The sequence below is a fragment of the Pinus tabuliformis genome, chromosome 4_1 (assembly GCF_031772625.1).
Source record: "Pinus tabuliformis cultivar Carrire ecotype Pingquan chromosome 4_1, CPIR1, whole genome shotgun sequence".
Taxonomy (NCBI): domain Eukaryota; kingdom Viridiplantae; phylum Streptophyta; class Pinopsida; order Pinales; family Pinaceae; genus Pinus; species Pinus tabuliformis.
The window spans coordinates 362,451,992-362,459,576 of NC_142303.1; positions in this window are offsets into that span (position 1 = coordinate 362,451,992).

A 7,585-nucleotide genomic window follows, 5' to 3' on the forward strand; every position below is an offset into this window, starting at 1 on the left:
TCAGTTTGCACCTTTGATGAAACTCATCATTCGGTATTTCAGTTGTGAGGGCAGATTCTCGCGTCTTTATGCGTACCATGTCCGTTTGTTGATGCATTTTACAAGGGTACGTCTGATGAACATTCCATACTTCATGTTTCGCAACATAGAGAGGATGGTTGTTTTAGTACAAAGGAAGACCCCAGCACAGCAGCATAGAAGTATTTATCATTACGCGCTGATCAAGATCGTAGTGGTTCATCAGTTGGCACAGCAGGGCATTACTTGGGAGGATTTTATTTCTCGTGACTTTTTCACAGCGCCACAGCCACCTCCCGAGATAGTTCATGATGAGGGAGAGCCTTCACATCAGTTTGACATTCCTGAGACCGAGCATGTCAATGCTCCAGCATATGTGACATATCAGCGAGGCCACAGGGCCTTATTTGCAGCTACACGACGAGTACTATCTCCACATGGTGTGGAAGGGGTCTCGCCTTCTTCTTCAGTACAGGTACAGGTTCAGGACAGAGGCAAGAGGTCAATTTATGAGGAGGGCCATTCAGGTGGTCATGATGTTGATGTTGCATTGAGTGATGTGGATAGGAGCTCTCCTAGCTCGAAGCTGAAAGAGATCATCCAAGAGCAAAAGACCGAGATTGATAGCTTGAATGAGAAGTTACTGAAGGCAGAATGTCTGATCAAATACTTGGAGCAGCGCAATAAACAGCTAGAGGATGAGCATACACTTATAGAGCTGCGACAAATCCGTGAGGACCGAAGGCTAGCCCGAAAAAGACCTGGTGATTTGACACCTGTTGAGCGGCAATTTTGGCTTGAGAAAGTCAATCGACATCTGGAGGAGTTGTTGGCAAAGGCCAATAGAGACAAAGACATGCTTCGTCACATGAAAAATCATTATTGGGCTCGCATGCATGTTGGCAAAGCAAAAATGAAGATTTTGCAAAGGAGGTTGAGCAAAGCACTAAAACGGTGAAAGAGGCTAGATCCACTTCGAGTTTTGGCCGAGGCTTCTCTGGCTGAGCATGACACATGATGGAGGGTCTTCGCTCCGAATTTGAGCAAATTCGGAGAAATTTTTGTCATTTTGAAATTTTTGGTCTCAAAAACAGTTTTTTCCGCTCTATGGGTAGCACGTCGGCGCGCTCGCTTTTGATTGGGACACTTGCTGGAGAAAAACTTTATATTTTTGGGTTTTTCATGGTAAGTTATACATGTTCAGTTATTGTTGAGGCATTTCATCAAGTTCTGGATGATCAAAAGGCCTAAAAACACCATGAAAACCACCTTGCTGCCACCTTTTGCAACAGCAAGAAGTACTTCTGGGAGAATGCAATTTTGAGGGTGCAAATGAGCTCCAAATTGGTAAATTCCACTTGGGCTGGATAGTAGACATCCAGAGCTTTCCAACTAGCTATTGTGAGCTTGATTTTGATGTCGGGAAGTGCCCCAATAACAGGCTGAAAGGTGCGCTACGCATAGGGATCAGGGCGCTACGCATTGAGGTTTTTAGTCCAGTTTTCATCCTCCAGCTCAGGAATTCAGCCAATTTTCACCAGTTTCACTCCTTGATGTGATTTTTGACCCAACATGATGTAATTTGATGTGTGTAAGGTAACATGGCACTTATCTACCTTCTTCTAGATGATTCATTCACAAATTAGCAAGAAATTAATGTAATGAATCAGTTTCCTTCTTTTTAGAGGCAGGTTGTTTTGGTCACCTAGATTCTTGCTCCATGTTTATAATTTGTTCAAACTGCTCCTAGAAGGAGGAGCTCGACCCCTAGAGGTTAGGGAATGAGGTTAGCTTGATCTATATATGTAAATTTTCAGTCAGTAGCACAGGTTGGACTCTTGGGAAGATTTTGGCACACTATTGTACATATTTTTCATATTTTGGCTAAGGAAAGATCAAAGATTTTGCAGCACCTATTGGGATTCTTGTGGCTTTCAGTTCTTGATGGTGTTTTTTCTCAGTTATTGTAAGTTTATTCATGTTTACATGTATGCCATTCCTTCTTATGCTTCTGAAACTAAATGAATGAGTAAATGAGGTTGAATTCATTGTTCACAGTGCTCTTCCTTTAAATTTGTTTAGTTTTACATGTTTTCGTCAGTTTGGAGAGGATCCATGTTCTCCTTTGCCCTCTTCAGCTCCTTGTCGTTCTGATCCATCCATACACCTGATCAAAGGCATCAAGACTATTGCCTACCTCGCCCCAACTCGAATTCTGCAAAGATCTGACCTTAATCCCCGCACCCAAAATTGGTTTTCCCGTTTCTCCAACAAAAAACTCAAAAATCTAAATCAAACTTTCCTATCTCTTTACTAGCCTAAAATCAGTATTAAATTTGAGTCATCTCAGCCCCTTTGAAGACCTTTTGCCGAGATAGACCCGGAGAGAGCCCTCTCCTGTCCTCGTAGGGCTAGCTACGAGGCTGAGCTTGGTTTGATGTGGCCTTGAGTTTTGCCTTCCTCAGCCTGAGGCAGATTTGAGCGCTAACACACACAACACTAAATAACCAATTGGAAAGTGCAAAGAATTAAATCAATCATATTACTACAACTTAATGAAAATGAGACAATTGTGCTAACTAGAAGAATGCTAAAAGGCAAGCTTAAATAATTGCAGAAAGTAAATGAACAACAGTGCTAAGTATTAGAAATGAGCAGCCAAACTTATATAACTGTAATGAACAGAAAACTGTTAAATTACTGGAGTGATCAGCGCAGCTTTGAAGATGAAATGAACAACACAACAACATGCTGGCGAAAAGCAGTGATCTCTATTAAGAAGGAAATGAACAGCAACGCAATTTAAGTACAGTATATAAAACAGATCAATTCATTTAGTCTGGAAATACCAAGTAGTAAAGTAACATGATTACGATAAATACAAATAAAATCAAACCATCACACGGTAAAGATCATGAAATAATGGTACAGGAACGGCAAGTGAATCCACTGGGATTGGGCCCTTAACCACCAGTGCTCACTGCCAATAGTGTTTCAGAAGATGAGAAGGAATAATAACTATGCTTATATATTAATCATCAAATCGAACAACATTACAGTGAGTTGTGTCTTCTCGGCAGCGAGAGTCTGCAAATAAAATTACAGTTGAGAATAATACTCGTTCCATCTCCCTCTCCCCCTATCTTATCCTATTCCATCATGAGTAATCCATCATCACTCTTGAATCTCTAATTTTGAGTCCTCAATTCCATCATTTTTCCATCCCCATCTCTAATCTCTGTTTTCATTTAAATAGAGAGAGATCAGAGAGAAGTTACAACAAAGATAATTACAACATGATTTCTATTACAAAATTGGATTGCTTCTAACCAATTGATCAACAAGAAAATATAGTTCCATCTATCTTTCAACAAGAACAAGGCGAATTTGGCTATGCAGCTGAGATTTGGAAACGGCCACACAGTAAATCTAAGAAAATCTTGCTCAAAGAACCTTGTGTTTCTCTCAATACAAGTCGAATTTGGGCAAACCATTCTTTAAAAAAGTTAATTTGGTCCGTTATGGACAAAACCCATGTTCCGGATTTTCCAGATTCTTCTTCATTTGCTCAGAATCTCAACCGCAAAATTGTCACTTCTTATTCCAACGAATTTTTGAGTTGGCACTTTTAATGATCAAATCTTCAATCTGGAAATTATCTTGGAGGCTAAAAATGGTGAATAATGTTACAACCAATTTATTAAAACTATCATTGATAAAATCATGCATAATCATCAATTTATTAGAAATAAAGGAGAATAAATAATATTCATTCATAAGAGCATGAATCATTATAAAATGGATTTATATAATAAATTATAATAAATGACTTGATAAAGAAGAGTAAAAATGGATAAAATAAGTGTTTAAAAAGTGGTCGTATTCACGGCCCAACAAATAGCTCGTTAGAAAGATCTATCCAAGCACAACCACTTTGGGAAGGGCAACATCAGTCCATGGACCCATGTTGCCCCTAGATTTCCCAAAAAACGTCATTTAGGGCCTCAAAACGGCTCTGGAAGTTCAGGACCTGAAAAACTGCTAAAAATAGTAAGTTGTGCTACAATTAAGGAAACTAAAAATGCTAAGAGAAACAATGGTGGGGGTCCAGGTGGACTTGGCAGGTGGCCACCAATATCCACCTGGATCATTCCTCCCCCCTTAGGAAGCAATGGTCCCCATTGCGTTGAGTTCCTCCATGAGATGAGGAAACTTTTGTTGAACTTGGTCCCTGGTGAGCCACTTGCCCTGGTGAAGGAGTTGGCCTGCTTTGACAACTCGATACAGTTGGATATTCTGTTGGCGAGTGTTCTTGATCTGTGTGTCCATGATTCGATCAGTTGCAGCTTGTTCCATGCAATCTAAATTTAATTCTGTGGGTGTGAGCTGTTCTGCAATGTCGGATGTGTCTAGCAATGGGGGAAAGTATGGCCGAAGGCGGTCCACATTGAACACTGGGTGCAGGCCAAGGAATGGGGGAATGCTGAGCTCAAATGCATTATCTCCCATAGCCTTAGTAATGGTGTAAGGACCATATCGGAGTGGTCTCAGTTTTCGATAGGCTCCAGTAAGGCATTCTTTTTGCAAATGCAACCAGACTTTGTCGCCCACCTGAAACTTGTGTGGCACCCGATGTTGATCATGTCGCTGCTTGTACTTGGCATTTTATTTCTCCAGAATGTCATGGACCTGCTGGTGAATATGTTCGATGTGCTCAATGAAGCTGGCTGCCTTATCTGTTTCGGACTAGACATGAGCCGAATCTATGTGAGTAGCTGCAAGTGGCATGGCCATGTCAATGGGCCATAGTGGCTGGAATCCCAAGCCCACTTGAAAAGGGCTGTGGCCAGTCGAGCTGTGAAGAGCTCGATTGTAGCTGTGCTGAACATAAGGAAGGCTCTCGTCCCATGTGCATGGATGCTTTGAGTTGTACATGTGCAGAATGTGCACAATCATCCTATTGACAACCTCTGTCTGGTCATCAGTTTGAGGATGGAAGGTTGTGGACTTAGTGAGTTTGGTGTCCAGAATTGACCAGAGACTGGACCAAAATGTACTGAGGAACCGACTGTCCCGATCTGAGATGATAGACTGTGGGATCCCAAAGTGCACCCACACTCGTTCAAAGAAGAGTTTGGCAGTGGCTTCTACTGTGATATTCTTCTTGCAGGCCGCCATAATAGCCATCTTCGAGAACCTGTCGACGACCACAAAAACACAGTCATTCCCATGCTTAGTGGAAGGAAGGCCTGACATGTAATCCATGGAGATGGATTCCCAAGGTCGAATAGGGGTAGGTAGTGGGGCATAGAGGCCTTGCTTCTTGATGGTCGGTTTGGCAATGGCACAGGCAGTACATGATCTGATGTACTTCCCAACATCTTGTCAAAGATTCGGCCAATAGAAATACTTTTGCAGTACTGCCACCGTTTTCTCGACCCCGAAATGCCCAGCAGCCCGACTGTAGTGTGCTTCCAAAATCATCTTGGCACGCTCGCTTGAAGGAACACAAAGGTGACCCAGGTGGCATAACAGGGCATCCTGGAGGTGAAAATCTGGAACATGTCGACCCTCCAAGAGTGTCTGGTATGTGTGGCCGAATTCTGGGTCGCTTTTGTAGAGAAGTGGCCAATCAGAAGTCTCATGCCCACAAGAGTTGAGCATGGTGGTTAACGCCATGATCGGTGGTCGACTGAGGCAATCTGCAACATTATTGGTGCTGCCCTTCTTATACTTGATATTCAAATGGAACTGTTGTAGGTATGTAGACCACTTCTGATGGTGATCATTCTGCAATTTCCCTTGGGTCTGTATGAACTGCAGGGGTCGGTGGTCTGTGTGGATGACCATTTCCTTCCCCAAAATGTAATGCTTCCATTGTCGGCAGGACTGCACAATGGAATACATCTCTTTATCATAAGTGGGATACTTCCGGACTGTGTCTGAAAGTGTTTCACTGTGATATGCCACTGGATGCCCGTGTTGAGTAAGGACTGCCCCAATAGCATAGTCAGAGGCATCTGTCTCGACCTCAAATGGTTGTTGTAAATCTGGTAACGCGAGCACTGGTGTCATGCAGAGGCGATCTTTCAACTCTATGAATGCCTTCTGTTGAGATTCAGACCAAAAGAATTTTTCTTTCGCTCCTCCCTTGGTGACTTGACTCAAGGGCCAAGTGATATGAGAAAACCCCAACACGAACCTGCGGTAGAAGTTGGCAAGACCTAGAAAGCTACGGAGCTCTGTCAGAGTGGTTGGAGATGGCCAATCTCGAATGAATTGGATCTTGGCTGGATCCACATGCACCCTCTGTTCATCAATAATGTATCCCAGATTCTGAACCTGGGTCATGCCAAAAGTGCATTTCTCCAAATTAGCACATAGCTTGTGTTTCTGCAATGTTTGGAGAACCTGTCAGATATGTTGGAGGTGCTCTTCCCAACTCTGGCTGAAGATCAGAATGTCATCCAAGTATACCACTACAAATGAGTTGGTGAATGGCCACAAGATGTCATCCATTAGCCTCATGAAGGTTACAGGGGCATTCGTCAATCTGAAAGGCATAACCAACCATTCGAAAAGGCCCTCCTTGGATTTGAAGGCAGTGTTCCACACATCAGAGGGTTCGATTGGTACCTGGTGATATCCTGACTTCAGATCGATCTTGCTGAAATATTTCGCCCCCTTTAGTTGGTCCAGGAGGTCATCAATCCACGGGATCAGGTACCTATTACGGACAGTGATCTTGTTCAGTGCCCGATAGTCAATACAAAGTCTCCAAGTCCCATCCTTCTTCTATACCAACACGATCGGGCTCCCACAAGGCGATGAACTCGGATGGATGTGACCTTTCTGCAGGAGCTCCTGAATCTACCTCTTGATTTCATCGTTCTCTAGGACGGAGCACCGATAAATTAGTCCATTGGGTAGCGGCGCACCTGGGGTCAGATCGATGGAGTGCTTGACCTGACAGTGCAGAGGAACCCCTACAAGGGAGGTGAAGATGTCCTCGTACTCCTCCACGACCTTGTCCATCTGTAGTTGTCGTGTGGAGGGGCCCTTTCTGGAGGCCGCGGCTACCGTCTTCTTCTTTCCTTGAGGGCGTATCATCAGGAAAACAAATTTCCCAGTTTTGGAAATGAGCTTACTGCATTGTTTTGCAGTAATCAAAGAGATGACGGTAGGCGGTGCTACCTCTGGTATCCTGTACAACTTATTTCCCAATGTAATAATAACGGTACAGGGTCTTGATTCATACACAGCATGTCGCTTCCACAAGTATGGTTGTCCTAATAATACATCACAAACTTCAAGGGGAGCAATGTCACACAATACCTCATCCGTGAAGGGCTTGATGTTGTATGGAAGGCGACACTGTTGGCTCACGCGAAGATCTCATCCTTGGTGAATCCACCCGATGGTGTACGGTTGTGGATGTGCTATGGTCAGTAAGCCCAACCGCTTCACAACCTCTGCCGAAATGAGGTTCTTTTGGCTCTCACTATCGACAATGAACTGTAGCGGGGAGCCCTTTACCCACATCTGGGAGTGGAAGGGATGCTCCTCC